Consider the following 18,923-nt stretch of genomic DNA (forward strand, 5'->3'; position numbering starts at 1 on the left):
AGTTCAATTTAGGTAAAAACATCTCAAATTGTCTGTGTGTCCTGCAATCCTCATACCCTGCTGTCTATTTAGCTCATTTTAGTTCAATTTAGGTAAAAACATCTCAAATTGTCTGTGTGTCCTGCAATCCTCATACCCTGCTGTCTATTTAGCTCATTTTAGTTCAATTTAGGTAAAAACATCTCAAATTGTCTGTGTGTCCTGCAATCCTCATACCCTGCTGTCTATTTAGCTCATTTTAGTTCAATTTGGGTAAAAACATCTCAAATTGCCCGTGTGTCCTGCAATCCTCATACCCTGCTGTCTATTTAGCTCATTTTAGTTCAATTTAGGTAAAAAACATCTCAAATTGTCTGTATGGAAATCATCCCCCTATTGCCTTAATTTAATTCATCTTTCACACTTGTGCAAGACAACACCCACCTTAGAAAAACCATTTGCTTTAACTACCCTCACATGTGCTAATTAAGTTTGTTGTACCAACCAGGTGACTTTCTAAATGTATATAAGTAAACTTACAACAGCCATTGCTGCTTGCAGCCTTTGCTCTTAAGCAGAAATGCTTTTAAGTAGAAATCTTTAAAGTAGTATGGAGGTTTAAAAAAGGAAGTTCAAAAGAAGTGGAAACCGTGGACACAATCTACTGCTTCTGATTCCTGCATTTGAACTACGCTGGAAAGGAGGTTATCATCCCACACTGCACATCTCAACACATTACTATTGCTGTGATGCCGCCTTTACTTTTTATATTTGCTGTAACCTCACTTATTATCAAATTATGCACTTCCTTCCACCAGCCTCATCATGTCTCTAACTCTATTCATATTTCGCCATCTCTCCTTCCTTCACCACTTCTCAGTTCACATGAACTCCTCTCTTACCTGCGCCCTCTGTCACCACACAGTTATGCCGCCTGCACTAAAACACACCCCTACAAATCATCCTCACACATTCTCTTTCTGTCCATGCTTCTCCTCCTTGCTTCTGGGGATATCTCTCCCAATCCTGGTCCCTGCCTTATTTCTACTTGCTCTCGTCCTCGCCTTCCACATGCAACTTCTACTCCTTCTGGTGTCAACCCCTCTAACCTCATACCCATCCCCTGCCACCCTCCCTCCTCTCTCCCTTTCTCCTGTGCCCTTTGGAATGCTCGCTCCCTCTCTAACAAGTTCCTCTCTGTGCATGACTTCTTTCTCTCTCACTCCCTGCTTCTCTTTGCTATAACTGAGACCTGGCTCACTCAGTCTGACTCTGCTCTGGAAGCTGCCCTCTCCTATGGTGGCCTTTCCTTCTCCCACAATCCACGCCCTGGTGGCAGGGGTGGAGGCGTGGGGCTCCTGCTCTCCTCTCTCTGCCGTTACAGAACAGTTTCTATTCCCCCCTCTCTTGCTTTTCCCTCCTTCGAGACTCACACAGTCCAGATCTTCTCTCCTCTCCCGGTCCATGTGGCGGTCATCTATCGCCCACCTTCCTCTACTCATCCCCCTTCTGCCTTTCTCTCTCACTTTGAATCCTGGCTCTCTTTCTTTCTCTCCTCAGACTCCCCTGTTCTTCTCCTTGGGGACTTCAATTGCCACATTGATGACCCCTCTCTCCCTTGGGCATCCCGCTTTCTTTCTCTAACCTCTTCTTTTGGCCTTCAACAGTGGACTGCAGCCAGCACCCACAAGGATGGCCACTACTTAGACCTGGTTTTCACTAAAAACTTCTCTCTCTCCGACTTCTCCATTTCCCCTTTTCCTCTCTCCGACCATCACCTCATCTCATTTTCTCTCTCTCCATCTCCATCTCGCCCTCGTTTTTGCAGAAACCTGCGCTCTATTAACCTACCAGCTCTTGATTCCACTTTACGCTCCTCCATCTCCTCTCTCAGCTCTGCTTCAGACCCTGACAACCTGGTCAGGAACTACAACTCTGCCTTATCTTCCTCTCTTGATCTTCATGCCCCACTTTCTCTCTGCCGTCCTCGCCCTTCTAACCTCAGACCCTGGCTAAACTCCCACACACGCATGCTGCGTTCCTCCACTCGTTCCTCTGAACGCCTCTGGAGGAAATCTCATACGCTCGCAGACTTCATTCACTACAAATTTATGCTATCCTGTTTCAACTCTGCCCTCTTTCAGGCTAAACAAACCTACTCTTCATCACTAATCAACACACACAAGTCTAACCCATGCCGTCTCTTTTCTGTCTTTGACTCTCTACTCAGACCACCCTCAACTGCCTCCTCTTCTTCCTCCATCTCACCTCAGGACTTTGCTAACTTTTTTAAGAAAAAGGTGGAGTCCATACGGCAGAACATCCCATCTGTTGCCTCCTCCCATCCCACAATGCTTCCCAAATCTCCTCCTGTCTTTCTTGACTCTTTTTCTGCTATCTCGGAGGAGGATGTATCACTGCTGATCTCCTCTTCTCCCTCTACCACTTGCTCTCTTGATCCCATTCCCTCCCATCTCCTAAAACCTCTTGCTCCTTCTATAATCCCTATGCTCACACAGATCTTTAACTCTTCCCTCTACTCTGGTACCTTTCCTTCAGCCTTCAAGCATGCAACCGTTATACCATTACTCAAAAACAGCAAGCTTGACCCTACCTGTCCTTCTAACTATCGACCTGTCTCCCTCCTGCCTTTTGCCTCCAAACTCCTTGAACGTCTTGTATTCTCTCGATTGCTACACTTTCTCAACACCTATTCTGTACCTGACCCTCTACAATCTGGCTTCCGCACTGCTCACTCTACTGAAACAGCCCTCACTAAAATAACTGACGACCTCCACGCTGCCAAAGACAGAGGTCATTACACTCTGCTCATATTACTCGACCTCTCTGCAGCATTCGACACCGTGGACCACCCTCTTCTCCTTCACATTCTCCATACTCTTGGTATTCGGAATAAAGCTTTATCCTGGATCTCCTCTTACCTCTCCCATCGTACCTTCAGTGTCTCTTTTGATAACACCTCCTCCTCCTCTATTGATCTCTCTGTGGGGGTACCCCAGGGCTCTGTCCTGGGACCCCTTCTCTTTTCTCTCTACACACTCTCTCTAGGTGACCTAATCACATCTTTTGGGTTTAAATATCACCTCTATGCTGACGACACACAAATTTACCTTTCAACCCCTGACCTTACACCTGCTATACAGACCAAAGTTTCTGAATGCCTCTCTGGAATATCATCCTGGATGGCCATCCGCCGACTGAAACTTAACATGGCAAAAACAGAGCTCCTTATACTACCTCCCAAACCTGGCCCTACTACATCCTTCCACATTGCTATTGGAAATATGATCATTCACCCAGTAGCCCAAGCACGCTGCCTAGGGGTCACACTTGATTCCTCTCTCTCATTCTCCTCTCATATTCAAAACGTTTCTAAAACTTGTCGCTTTTTCCTCCGCAATATCACAAAGATACGCCCTTTCCTCTGTTATTCAACTGCTAAAACTCTGACTCAGGCCCTCATTCTCTCACGTCTCGATTACTGCAACCTCCTGCTGTCCGGCCTTCCTACCTTTCACCTGTCTCCCCTACAATCTATCCTAAACACTGCTGCCAGAATCACTCTACTCTTTCCTAAATCTGTCTCAGCGTCTCCCCTGCTGAAATCCCTCTCCTGGCTTCCGATTAAATCGCGTATCTCACACTCAATTCTACTGCTCACTTTTAAAGCTTTACATTCTTCTGCCCCTCATTACATCTCAGCCCTAATTTCTCGCTATGCACCATCACGACTCTTGCGTTCTTCTCAAGGATGTCTTCTTTCTACCCCCTTTGTATCTAAAGCTCTCTCCCACCTTAAACCTTTCTCACTTTCTGCCCCACACCTCTGGAATGCCCTTCCCCTCAATACCCGACTAGCCCCCTCGCTATCCACCTTTAAGACCCACCTTAAGACACATCTGCTTAAAGAAGCATATGAGTAGCACTGGATAATCATGGACACATGACACAAAGCTTGGCCCCCTGCAGACGCACTTACTAGTATTCCCTCCTACTGTCTCTGTACGTTCTCCCTACCTACCAATTAGATTGTAAGCTCCTCGGAGCAGGGACTCCTTCCTTAATGTTACTTTTACAGTATGTCTGAAGCACTTATTCCCATGATCTGTTATTTATATTTGTTATTTATATGACATGTATTACTACTGTGAAGCGCTATGTACATTTTATGGCGCTATACAAATAAAGACATACATACATTAGTAAGTTGCTCAAATGGAGGATTAACAGTACACACAACCAACAGAACAAAGTACTGGAAAGTGACTGGCTGCCTTCAAGCTACCTACAGTAATTGGAGGCCGCCAAATCTGGGCTCTCCAAGCAGAGTTGCTATGAATGATGAAGGGCTGCTGATCTCCTCCACACAGTGCTAGAATTTTTCCCTGGAGGTATCTCTCCTATGAGTCTCACCCCCATGATCAAGCATCCAAACTGCTCCCGCTGACTGCACACAAACACCACAGTGGGAGCAAATAAACATTGGGTTCATTATAAGGGAGGATAAAACAGGTAATATATGTAAATGGAATTCAAGTGATTCAGCATCCATGTTATCTGTTAGAATTAATTTTGTTTCCCCAGACTCTATTCAGACTCAGCTGATAAAGAATGTGGAATTAAAAAAAAAAAAAAAACCATTTAAGGGAAATAATTGATTTGTAGAAAAGTTAGAACAAGTGAATTGTTTATAGTACATTTTGGGTACAACATGAAGTCTGTCCTAGGCCCAGATAAGAGTATAGGCTTTGTGCCCAGACTTTTCCAAAGATTGTTTAATTGTATTATTGTTTCATGTTAACAAGCTATGGATTAATAGCTAGGATTTACTATATGAATCTGTTTTTAGAGTAGATACGTTACAACATAAAGAATTAATGAACCAACAATACCATCAACCAATCAAGAATGCTACATTCTCCATCCATAGTATGTTTGAGTTTAATGGACACACAGTCCCTGCAAGCTCTAACCCCAGAACCCACCACATAATATATATATTTCTGTCAAAAGGAATGACACTGAGTGTGGCCAAATGTATACAACAAAAGACAAAAATACCCAATGTTACATCCAATGTGGCAAAATATATAGCTAGATACTTCAATGTTTGTGTTCTCACGAGTAAGGGTCATTTAGTTAAACCCTTTGGCCAAAGGGTTATATGCCTGCAGCCACATCACGACATGACCAGTATGCTGGTCCTAACACTACCTGTGAAAATGTTTTAGTTTAATCTGTACCTGTATTTAAAGCTTATTGTTATTTTGCAATGTTTTCATATACAGTATCTCATTTGATATTGGATAAGAGGAAACACATGATTTACAGATACAAGGAACTTTCTTTGATTTTTTTTTATGTTGCCCATTAACTGCTATAGTGGCTTATCATGCCCATATTATATGGGTATTATGTACTACTATGTCAATCAATGAGTACAGGGTGGGTATAGTGGGTCTGGGGTGGGTGGTTAGGCCTCCCGGGTGGGTAGCGGTGCAGGGTGGGTTAACCCCTTTATTACTATAGCAGTTACTAACCGCTAAGGTGATAAAGGGTTTAGGGCCCATTAGATTGTATTATTTATTATTGTGTTCCTGCCAATGGAGGACATGGACGCAGAGCATGGTGATGAGGATGCCCTTCACCCTGGCAGGGGTAAGTAGAATTTTTATTTATTTTATGCTGCTGTATATTGTTTTATTTTGAATGGGCAAAGGCACTTTTATTGATATGTGGATAATAGTAATTTGCCCATTACTGTACTGTATGTGTTGGGGGTGTTGTTGGGGGTAGAGGAGGTGGCTATTAGGGTTGTTGTTTTTTTTAAATGTTTTTTGGGGGAAGCGGGATGCGTGAAGGGGGTATATGGCCCGTGGTGGGTGTTTATATCTACTGGGTGGGTAGCGGGAGAGGTTAACCCCTTCATTACCTTAGCGGTATTAACCACTAAGGTAATGAAGGAGTTAACTCCTTACGCAACCCCCCGCAAGGCCTAAACACCCACTATGGGTCAAATACCACCTTCACTCACCTCCGCTACCCACAATAAACATGGCACTGGTATTTAACCCATTCCTTGCCTTAGCGGTTAGCCGTTAAGGTAATGAAGCTTACTGTAAATGCATTTTTATTGCATCGGATTGATACCGGGGGTTTCCGATGCTGATATTAATGTGTATCAACTCCGGAGACCCCCAGCATCAATCCGATGCAGGAAAAATTAGTTTTTTTCTAAGTCCCTCTCTCGCAACCGTTCTCACCAGCTTCACGCCAGCTTTTATTGGCGAGAAGAATCTTTGATCAAATCATAATTCCATAGCTTCGATAAGATTATCGAGGCTACTAGAATTGCACAATTTGATAAAAATTGCGATTTGGAGCTTCTCGTCGGCAACGACATGTTTGGCCAGGAACCAGAAATCGAGATAAAATGCTTTCGCCGCACAATTGAATCAACTTATTGAGGCTTTCTAAATAGCTACCTTGTGAGAACAGCTCAAAAGCCTTGATACTGTAAGTTGGTTATCGAGGCTACTAGCATAGGCCCCATTGATTGGAGAATTAAAAGAAATGAGAGGTGGTGGACAAAATTAGATCCTTCCTGAGTGTCCACATTATAATGATATAGAACACAAAGGGACAGGGTGGCAATTTTCTGCTTCCACTCAAGGAGAGGAGCAGCCTCTCCTCATAAAAATAAGTAAGGGAGTAATTCTCCACTATTAGAAGTGAAGTTCCCTTCACTGATTTGAAAGAAAGACTAAGGGGCTCATTCTAATAGCTTCGATAAAATCCCTGCTGACCCTACCTCACGGTCTGATATTTGTCTCATCACGGTATTCACAAAGAATTAAGAAGAACTATCGCAAGTCACAAACCGTGAGGTAGGAAAATGCCAATACCGCTCGGGATAGCTGTGACCTTACTGATGGGACGGCCGTTATTCGAACATTTAACGTGGTGAGTAAATCGGAAAACCCATGCGATGACGCTCAATTTATTTGAATCGTGCCGACTTAAACACGCAGCTTGTTTATTGTTTTGTCCGGGTCAGAAAAGGGCATTTTAGTGTTGTCTGCAATACCGTCGAGAAACTCAAGTGGGCAATCGCGAGTTGTTGTCATAAAAATCCAATAGCAATTCAATGTCTGTATTATACACAGAGCAGCGTGTGTACTGTACTGTGCAGTATACTCTACTGTACAGTACGCAGAGTAGCGTGAAATGCATAGGCGTGTCACAGTATCACATTTCTGCGCATTAAACATTATGATGACCTTTAGAAAATATTTATTTGAATTGATAATCATCACCTCTCGCCCCCGCACACACAAGGCTCAAGGATTTCAATTTCTTATCTACAGTACACCTCTCCCACACCATTCATTTGTAATGGATGGCTTTCTGGCTTGAATCTTCCCGAGCATGGCCTTACAGTACATTCCTGCGCATGCTTATACTGTATGACTTCCCAGTAGAAGTTCAAGTTTTTTTTTGTTACAGTATTTATTTTTCTTTTCTCGACATGGGCTTGCATAGCAATTATGGATATTATGAGAATCAAACAGTACTGTTGCTTTTTAATTCCACAGTAGTCATGTACGTTTTTTCTGAGGTGGGTGGCATACTGTAGTACTGTGATTTTTATTTGGGGGTGTGGGGATCAAAACATTATGATGACCTGTTGAGAATATGTCTTTGAACTACCGTACAGGTAATCCTTCATACAGCTCGCACCCCCTCCCCCCCCCCCCGCACACACACAAGACTCAAGGATTTCAACTTCTTATCAACACCTCTTACAAACCATGCCACGCATGCGCAAGTGCGATAAGCTAAGCCCTTTTAACTTGCCTTTTCTTCAACACAACACTCCCCCCCCACTAGTAATAAGATTAATATGTTGTGTGAGATACAGGCTGAGCTAAGAAAGCCCTTCTAAAACTGATATTGTACTGTAACAAAACAGTGGTGAGGGAAGCGTGAAGGTCACATCATGCAGGTCACCCTCCTGCTCCTGCGTCGGACATACTGGTACAGGGACAGGGACAGGGACAGGAACTCACAGGAAAGAATACATCCCCACAACCTTCCTTTCTATCTTCTCCATGTTCCTTTCCATTTTCTCCATGCGCATATCCATACTCAACATGGTCTCCAAAAGAAGATCAACCTTTTGATCCGTGCTGTAGACATCTGCGTATGTCGGTGGTGGAGGAGGTGACCAAGGGGTGGCCAGGAGAACAGTATCGAGGATGGTTGGTGGAGCTGGTGACCAGGGAGTTGGCAGGAGAACAGCCTCAATGATGGGTTGTGGAGCAGGTCAGCAGGGGGTTGACAGGAGAGCAGCCTCAATGATGGGTTGTGGAGCAGGTTGGCAGGGGGTTGACAGGAGAGCAGCAGCATCGAGGATGGGTTGTGGAGCAGGTCGGCAGGGGGTTGACAGGAGAGCAGCAGCGTAGAGGCACTCAAGTACTGTATGGCTCTCAAACTAACCATGTCTGCATTTATTGTTCCTTTTCATTTTCAGAACTGCCGCAATGAAAAAATTAAGTGGGAGGCGGGGCATGTGTAAGATAATAGTACGGTGTTCATGTACAAACCAGCCTGTATCTTACACAATCCCCCCTCTCCCACCCTCTCTCATTAGTTACTGTATAGAAATTAGTTTTTGCCCCCCAAAAAATTTGTTTTAAAAAAAATCTATTGAAATACTATATTTTCAGATCTGCAGCCCCCTCTCTCCCTGATCTCCCCCCCCATCTTGCAATGCCATAACAAAGAGAAAGACAAGAGTTACTGTACTGTATTTTTGTACTGTATTATGCATTAAAAAATAAAATCTATTTTTTAAACCGACCCCCTCTTGCAGACCTGAAATTCTTATGAACAGTTCAACAAACAAAGCATTGCACTTCACATTAGTTTGGGAAAAATATATAGAAAAACAAAAAATGTTTTATAAAAATAATTATATTTTTTTGTTTAATCAATCTATTTTGTTAATAATGCAATAAAATTCTATAGAAAAATACTATTTTCCTGCATTAAGGATTATCCAACATGTCTTCTGCCCAGCTCATTATAATCACGCAACAGTACATTTACGTGAATGGCTCTGTTGGAGGGCTCTGTTGTTGTGTTGTTGATAAGCTTTGAACTACAAGTTGACTTGTTTTGTTACAGAACAATAGCAGTTTTAGAAGGGCTTGCTTAGCAAGGCCTGTATCTCACACAATTTGTTAATCTTATTACTAGTGGGGGGGGGGAGTGTTGTGTTGAAGAAAAGGCAAGTTAGAAGGGCTTAGCTTATCGCACTTGCGCATGCGTGGCATGGTTTGTCAGAGGTGTTCATAAGAAGTTGAAATCCTTGAGCCTTGTGTGTGTGTGCAGGGGGGAGGAGGGGGTGCGAGCTGTATGAAGTTCAAAGCTGTAGTTCAAAGACATATTCTCAACAGGTCATCATAATGTTTTGATCCCCACACCCCCAAATAAAAATCACAGTACTACAGTATGCCACCCACCTCAGAAAGAACGTACATGACTAGTGTGGAATTAAAAAGCAACAGTACTGTTTGAATCTCATAATATCCATAATTGCTATGCAAGCCCATGGCGATAACCCACAAAAATATATATTTGTAAAACCTGAGTTAAAAAACCTGAAGTTCTTATTAACAGTTCAACAAAGCATTACACTTCACATACTGTAATGTAATGCAAGGGCATTTCTCATACCTGTTATTAAAAAAAAATGTCAAAATGAGACATACAGCACAGTACAGTGCACGCATGCGCATACCAGTAAAAGAAAAACAGTAGTACTGTTGCAAAAGTTTAAAGCATTGAATAATAAATAATACAGACTATATAGAATAAAAGATATACATTTTTATTTTTGGTGTTTATAAGAAAAGTTGTGAATATGTAAAAAAAAGATTTGAAGATTAAAAAAGCAGCATACTGTACAGTATAAGGTTTTCTATAAAGCTCACTATTGTTCTATCAATAAAAATGGCACTGTCACTAAATGTTTGCCTACTTGTCAAACAATGTGCAAGCAACTTTTAAAAAAAGCGATATTGGAGGTCCATCCAAATCCCTTCTTTTGTCTTTTTCCGCTTGATGTCAAAGTTTCTTTTTTGGGGAAAAACAAACAAATATGCTATTATTACCGGTATTGCGCATGCGTCGTCGTGTCATTGGGAATTAAAGCAGCCGGTCAAGCAATATCCTACATCTGTGTCTGTAAGATGAGAACAAACTTCTGATTGGCTCTGACTCTTCAGCCCCAACCTCTCCCTACATTTTTAAGCTGCAGCGTCACGTACTTCGACGGCCAATCAAATCATTCTTCAAAGTGCATTCAACAGAGAAACATCCCCTCAACTCGCATACAGTACTGTATTATCCCCTTTACAGTATTTTATTGATGCACTGTAAAGTACATACAGTATTGTTTAAAAAATAATTTCGTTTTGACACACGCAAGCTTGAACTGCAGCTCTAAACTTACAGTAATACTGTCATGTACTGTACAGTACAGTGTAGTACATTACTGTACTTTATATATTTACCTTCATTATAAACTTTGCCAAACGGGAGGTGATGACTCACTGTGACTCCTTAAGTCTGCATTATAGTTGACAGGTGACAGCTGACCTGATACACTTGTAGTTGACAGCTGATGAAGCGGGACATCATTTTGGTACTGGTAAATGCAAGCTTGCTGGTACCTGTACGCGAAATCATGCTCAGGCTGGAAATTTTCCAGGTATTCAGGCGGGGACAGGTACAAAGGATTGCCGTTCACCAGGTTATCACTGACGGTCAGACCGGCCGGTGCTGGTGCCAGCACATTGCTGGATTGGGATTGACGATTCTTATATGGGTTAAAACCCACTTTTCTTCTTTTGAAATTGCCATGATCAAACATACTGTGAAATTCTGGCATGACGCCCCAATACCTGCAAATCTCTCCGGCAGGAGGGGCAATGCGAAAAAAAACACTGATCGTTACTTAAGGTTTTTTTTATCGCACGCTTCCACCCATGAACGTCTGGTGAAAACTTGTAAAAATCGTATTTCGAAATTAAATATTCATATATTTCAGATACAGTCGCCATTTTATCTGCTGCAGCATTTATTGCAGAATATATTAAAAATGCATAACTACAGTCAGGTTTTTTATATGCCTGTGATGTAGCCATAATGTCCACTCAGCTCAGCAATTGTGCGGAGAAAGAAAAAGGCACACATTGAGTATTTAATGCTTTTTATTAAGAACGCCTAATTTGATAACGTCTTCGAAAAATCAAGGTCAATTCACAATGGGCCACTGTAAGTATGTACCAGTATAGACGTGGGTGCTATCTGTTTTAAACACCTGCACCCTTACATTGTAACAAAGTACTGTATATTGAAGCACTGTACCATGCACCTTGCAATTCAATACAATTCATTAAATGCATTAATTTCTGCCACCTGGCGGATACGCAAAGAATAGCAACCAAATTATAATTCATTAACTTCTGCCACATGGCGGATATGTGAAGAATTGCATCCAAAGAAACAATAAACCATTAAATTAAACAAATCAACCGCGTGTGGCTGCCCGGGGCCGGATTGCGTGAATGCGGCATGAATAGTGGTCAAAACGAGAAAATACCGAATGCAATACAGCGGTCAACATGATAACTGATTCGAGATCCATTTGAATAACGGCCGCCCCATCAGTATCTCAGCCTTTTTCTATGTTCTACTGCTGCGATCTTCCCACTGTCTGTAAGAGCTTTACATAGAGATTTGCCTCTTCCTGCACAGCTCTTAAAGGCGATCACCCTGTCTTTATTTAAATTTTAATAACAGAGTTTATTAGCAGTGTGTCTCCGGAACAGAGCCACATTAATTTCAGCATCGGGGACCCCCTGCTTCTCAAGTTACAAGCCCCGGTATGGGGTGATGGTATCTCCTGTGCATTTAAATGTCCCGGTCATGTGGCGCTGGAGATTTAAACAATGCAGGGAGATACCGGCACCCCATACAGGTCCGGAGCTGAAATTAATGCAGTTCAAGCGGCCGACAACACTAGACGTATTATTGATCTAATTGAAATATCTAACTCTCAAATGATTTGGGTGATGGCGTTAAGCCTAGATGCTGAAAAGGCCTTCGACAGGATGGACCTGCCATATCTGAGGGCCACGCTTGGAGCGTTTGGTTTCGGGGGTAGAATATTAAAAGCAATTATGGCACTGTATGGGAATCCGGCAGCAAAAGTCATTCATCAAGGGTTCCCATCGGTGCTACTGCTGCGGCCGAGTTTATTCAAGCATTTGCCCGTTCTCGGCCGCAGCAGTAACCTGGCGCGCGCCGGAGGATGCCGGGCGCGCGCCGAAGCAGCGGAAGAGCGCCCTCCGATCGGGGCGCTCTCCCTCCCACTGCCGGGTCCGCCGGGTCCCCCGGAACCCCCTGCCGCCGCCCCCCACATCGCGGGACACCAGAGCTCCCTCGGGGAGCCCTGGACGCGCGTGCAGGGGGCGCTGGCACCCGATGACGCGTGACCGCGCATCGGTGACGCGTGGCACGCCGAGGGAGTGGGGCTAGCAAGCCGGGGCATCCCCCGGCTTGCGGAACTAGCCCTGCTCGAATAAATCGTGTCGGTAGTGTATTTGCAATTAAGAGTGGAACTAGACAGGGATGCCCTCTGTCACCTCTATTATTTGCCCTGAGTTTGGAACCTTTGGCAGAACACATTCAGTCCAACCCAGACATTGCAGGTATCCAACTAGGAGAGCAATTGCATAATGTAGCGTTATATGCCGACGATATATTCCTCACAATATCCAGACCCCTAACCTCTCCACCCAATTTATTCAATCTCATGGACAAATTTAACAGGGTCTCAGGGTTCAAAATTAACCAAACAAAATCGGAAGCGTAAACTATCAACCTTCCAAAAGAAATGGTTAAATTGATAACCATTAACTTTAATTTCAATTGGCAACCTGAGTCGATTAAATATCTTGGGGTATAGATCACAAGAGATTTAAAATCCCTCTACTGGGCAAATTTCCTTGAAATAATACAAAGGCTGAGAGAGGATATTAGAAGATGGTCTACATATAGAATCTCATGGATGGGTAGAGTATATTGTATCAAAATGAACCTCCTCCCTCACATTTTATATCCATTTCAGACTCTTCCAAACCATTAAGAACTAAAGATCTAGTCTCTCTTCAGTCGTTAATAACCAAATTCATATGGGGATATAAAAGACCAAGAATTAAGGGAATTATCTTAAAAAGGCCAACATTAGTGTGGGAGCTAGCGGGACCTTGCTTGTTGTCCTAGTATAAAGCGGACCAATTATGTCAAATTATACAATGGCACACTGATCCGAGCCTTAAAGATTGCTGTCATTGGAGAAAGAGGTATGTAGACCATTGGAATTGCACAACCTAATTTGGACCCCAAAAAGGATGTATAAATCCGCCAAAGAGCTGCTGCCCTCAATGACGAACTCACTTACAATCTGGGAGGCCACTAACTTTCAGTGCACCCTGACAGCAAAAAATACACAAATTATCCCAATATTTGGAAAATATATACTTCGCTCCAGGTATGAACAGCAGGGATTTTCAAAATTAGAAACAGAAGGGTCTTGTGCGACTCAAAGACCTGGAGGGTTGAAACAGTATCAAAACATTTGAACAAATTAAGTCTGAAAAAGACATCCCGTATACTGAATTCTTTAGATACCTCCAGATCAGAGCATTTTATAATACATTTTCGCCCCGTCCCCAATTAACAAACTTTGAAAAACTCTGTATATTAAAAACAGAAACTAAGGGACTTATAGCTAGGCTATACAGAGAGGTAGTCTGTTCGGGGGCTGCCTACTCTAGGAAATTAAGCTATGAAGCACAATGGGAACAGGGTGTAGGTGAAACATTAGAAGAGGAGGACTGAGCGGAGATATTCATGGGCGCAGCTAAAAGCTCAATCTGTACGACGTTAAGGGAGAACGCTTATAAAGTTTTAAAGAGGTGGTACCATACTCCTATGAAATTATCTAAATTTATACCAGGCTACTCCCCGTTGTGTCCAAAACAATGTCGAGGGGAGGCGGATCTCTTACATATATTGTGGTCTTGCCCTCGGGTGCTGCCCATCTGGGAGCAAATCAGAGATTAGCTAAAGAGGATATTGGGCCTCACAATTCCACTGGACCCTTGGATGTTCCTCCTGAACAGGCCTGTGGAGGGGCTTTCCAGAATACAAAGCAAATTAGTGGCGCATTTCGCAACAGAGACAGATGCGAGATCGCAGCTCTATGGAAACAGAATTAAATCCCAACTGTTGCTTCAATTAGAAAGATAATTTGGTACGTATACCAGATGGAAAAATTAACGAGTTTGGTTAATGATTCTGGTGCTAAATTTCTAAAAGTCTGGATACGATGGCTAGTACAAACTGACATCCCAGGACTGGATTTCCCAAAACAAATTGTTTTTAAACACTGACAAGACTGTAACAATGGTATTTGGGACCAAAACTACATTTTTAAAGCTTCCTGTGACTGAGCTCCAGATCAGAAACAACGCTAACACCACCCTAACTCCTATTACTAGTTTTAAATACCTGGGCATATGGTTTGACTCCCACTTAACATTCGGGATGCACATATATACCCTGATATTCAAAACCTATGCCAAGCTAGGTGTACAAATCCTCCCTAAGTCTGCTGGTCAGAAAGTGTATCGCACAGTAGATGCTAATGCCTATTATTGACTAAGGAGACATAGTATAAGGCTCAGCACCCCAAACCCACCTTAGCAAACTTGACACACTCTACAATTCATTATGCCGTTTTGTTCTCCAATGCAACTACAACACACATCACTGTGAAATGCTCAAAGAACTAGATTGGTCAGCACTTGAGTCTAGGCGCAAATTTCATCTTTCCTGTTTTGCCTTCAAATACTTTCTGGGCAAACTACCCATCTATCTGAACAAGCTTCTTACCCCTACTACATGCAGCACTTATCATCTGAGATCTGACTCCAAAAGACTGTTCATGGTCCCAAGGCTCAACAAAGTATCCGGCCGCTCCTCCTTCTCTTACCGTGCACCCCAAAACTGGATCAACCTACCGGAGACTCTCACATCCACCACCAGTTTAAGTTCTTTCAAAACTAAGGCTGTCACACATTTTAATCTGGTCTGTAACTGTTACATATGCCTATAATTTATATTATCTTTAACTGTGCATGCAATGTCTTCTATATAATGTATAACCTGTTCACTTATGTAACTGTATTTGTAACCATGTATTATTTGTCATCTTAACTCTATGTCCAGGACATACTTGAAAACGAGAGGTAACTCTCAATGTATTACTTCCTGGTAAAACATTTTATAAATAAAATAAATGGTACTTCAATTTTGCTATGATAGTAACAGAAACACGTTCTCTGCTGACTCACAGGAGATGGGAAATAGATCTACTGTATTGAGCCTTATAAGAGGGATGTAGATTTGGGTAGCAGAGTTACAGGCCACGTGGGAGGAACTGCCTAGAGAGGCAGCAAGGAATAATCTAAGAGTAGAAGAAGACAAGTGAGAGGATTGATAGGAGGACAGACCCCACTCCCTCCACCTCCCCCATTTTATTCTCCTAACACAGTTCCAATCCCTCTTTTTTGTTTTCTTATTTATTTTTTGTTACATACAGTATATGATTGATGGCATAACTATGTGGCTTTATATGCAGGCCAATGTATACAATGTTGTTTGATGATACATTCTAAATAAAATATGAGTTATAAAAAATTTACATAAATAAATGTAATTTTGAAGAAAAAAAAAAGTGAAGTGGTTACGAACCTTGGTCTATCATCGCCAACCGGATGGGCTAGTGAAGGGCTTTAATAAAACTCTTAAGAGTATGATGGGGAAGTTTATATTTTCTGATGCACAGCATTGAGATAAACTTCTTCCACCACCGGGAGGTCTTCCAGTTGTCCACAGGCTTTTTTTTGACGGGCATCCTGGATTTGGTCAGAGAAATGTGGGAAGATCAATACCGAAGGGCAGGTAATGGTCTACAGTATGTATTGAACCATAGAGCAAAACTAAACACTCTAGTTTGCACAAGATAACATGTGGGAGACACAAAATGCACAGCAAACACAATATAACAGAGAGGCACTCATGAGGGACACTCATTGACCCAACACAAATACTATCCTCTCACACCCAGATTAATGCCAAGGTCTTTAGGAAATGTCAGGGAATCAGACCTAGTCTGGTCTGATTCCCTGGAAGTCTCTTTCCAATGAAACTCACCCCGATGATCCAGTCTCCAAACCGGCTCCCGCCAACGCTGCACACACAAACTACTAAGTCCACGTGGCGAGGAGCCTCTGCTGAACTCCTCACTGAGGCTAGCACACAGGTCCCTGCCCCCTCTATCACCAGCTCCCTTCTCTCTTTTGCATCAGTTTTGCCTGTTTATATTAGCTGGACCTAACATTCACAAAATGAGAACACCAGGTGTAGCCAGGGGCGAAGTCCAGCCTGGCTCTTGAGCTATTTGAGTTAGACAATGCTTAAGCTTTGGAGTAAATATTTTGCCGAGCAGGGAAGATCGTCTCACCCCAACTAACTGCACAAAGACCAACCCTCTGACTTATCATGTTATCATGTTTCTATCACACAGCCATTCATTGCTAGTTCAACAACACAAATAAAATACAAGCCTCACAGATATCCCTTAACCCTCCTCAAATCCCCAACAAAGGACAAAGAATAAATATATTGGTAACACACCCAAAAGACATACATAACTAGAGGCTAGCTGCCCATACAAGCTCCCCTCCCCAAGCATACAATGCCTGATAATTTCAATGCTTACAATGATTAAGAGTCAATTTTCACGGAAATTCCAGGTTAGCCCTTGAGTTTCTACAATCTCCTGACCAGAACCGTATCACTCCTTTCACATGTGTTTAAAGCTAGCACATACAAACATTGGAAATATATATAAAAATAAATGTGAAAAACCCTGGTGCCCAACATTAACCCTATCATTACCCCCAGTAACCCTAACTGAACGAACAGCAGGAGAGGGCTTCACCTTTCTTTTTTGAAGCACTGCTGGCTGTTTTGTCACAATGGTATAGCAATCATTCTATGCAGAATCCACCGCTGATGCCACCAAGCTCAATTTTCTTTGGCGTAATCGCTACTTTAATATGTATAATTATTTGTGGTCTTGGTCTACAGTAACTTACTTGCCTTGGGGAAGAGCTTCTAGAGTCCAGAACATCTGTCACTTCAATAAACATGAAACTATATTTTTTGCATTTATTTGGTGTAGCCCTCTTTCCCTCTAATGTGAAGTGTCTACTAGTGCTGGCGGTACCTGTCGGCACACAGGGATCTGAGCCTCCGCTACTGGGAGCCTGGGGTAACGAATATACTGAGTGGCAGCACCTCCACCTGCACGGTATCCCAATTGGATGGGATAACCCCGAGCAGGAACTATTAATAACAGTCCACAGGTTAAAAGAATAACAATAATAACATTTACTGTGAGCAATTACCATAAACCACATACAGGCAATAGCAATACTAATGGTAACAGCTAAATCTCGCCATGCAGAGCGTTGTCCCACCACCGTGTATCCCCACACCGTGTCCACCGTACCAGAGGTGTCCCTTGGTCACTTCACCCAATATGTGTCCTCAAAAGATGCCCACCCCTCTAGGCGTGATCAGCGCCTTATTATACCGGTGTTGGTGCACATTTGGCGAACGGTACCTGCCGAGTGTGTCCACACCCGGGCATGCTAACAACGAGAAACACGGGATCTGCCGATCCAACGATATCCTCCGCTGGATGGGATGTATCCCTTTGGAGTGACTTCCACAATGATGCTCGCTCACTCTGGCAGTCTGGTCCCAGACTGCTGCTGCAATAGTTCAAATGAAACCACTGTGGCCCTAAGCTGGTTTACCACTAAAGGGGAGGATCCCTAACTGAAGGGCCTTCCCTACAGCAGCCACAAGCTTTGGATGAGTTGCGGTCTATCTGGGGCCTAGGGAATCTCTGGTCTAGTGCAGAGGGTCACAAACCCCTGCACCTGTACAACCTCCCCTTGCTGCATCCCTGCTCAAACTGCCAGTAAGCCTCAGAGTTCCAAATGTATCAACTGCCTCACAGAAGAATCCTGTCACTTCATTGGCCAGGCCTGGCCACCTGACTCCCCTCCCTGTGGCCTTCTGGGGGCTGTAGTCCCCGCGGAACCCCCTTAACATTGGCGTCGCGTGCGCTATCTCTAATGGCCACCGCAATGCTCCCTGCACATGTGCAAAACTTGTAATGGCTGCCGCACCAGGGGAAGATACTGCGCATGCGTGCGCAAAGGCAAGATGGCGGCGCCCTGATCATTAGCTCCCGTCGGAGTTTCGGCGATGCGCTCGCCACTCCGGCAGCCCCCACAGCGACCCCCCTACTCCCGAATGGCAGCAGAGTTAAGGTCACATTGGGTTGTGACTTTATTTTTATTTTTTGCTCTCACTATGAATTGGAATGTAGTTACTAGCATGTCTTTCACGATTTTAAGTACTTGGCTTAAAAACCGCGATAATGTGGGTTGCAATATTTTCCCTACATAAGTCAGCATAGGTTGAATAGAGACTGAGGCAAAGAAAAGCAATGAGCAGAGCGGCTTCACCAGACAAGAATAGCATTATTCCTGTCAGTCCGGGTATTCAATTCCCCTTTTAGCTCTTCATAGAGTCACTACTGTATATTGTTTTGGTCAACTGGTACAGTATCTGTGCACCATACCTTCTCTGAGAGGTCTGTCATAGAATTGCTTGACCTAAAAACCTTGGCAGTAACATGCCTC

At 43.3% G+C, this 18,923-nt stretch overlaps 1 protein-coding gene across 1 annotated transcript in view; it reads right to left on the minus strand.

Moving 5' to 3' along the window:
* Positions 1 to 18,124, minus strand: part of ZNF518B (zinc finger protein 518B) — a 62,376-nt gene extending 44,252 nt beyond the window's left edge. The window contains exons 1-2 of the mRNA XM_075569336.1: positions 17,831 to 18,124; positions 15,892 to 16,055 (exon numbers count right to left, since the gene is read on the minus strand). The gene's annotated coding sequence lies outside the window, so the exon portion shown is untranslated. The remainder of the gene's footprint in view (positions 1 to 15,891; positions 16,056 to 17,830) is intronic.
* Positions 18,125 to 18,923: the final 799 nt, after the last annotated feature.

The sequence above is a fragment of the Ascaphus truei genome, chromosome 1, assembly GCF_040206685.1.
Source record: "Ascaphus truei isolate aAscTru1 chromosome 1, aAscTru1.hap1, whole genome shotgun sequence".
NCBI classification, from domain to species: domain Eukaryota; kingdom Metazoa; phylum Chordata; class Amphibia; order Anura; family Ascaphidae; genus Ascaphus; species Ascaphus truei.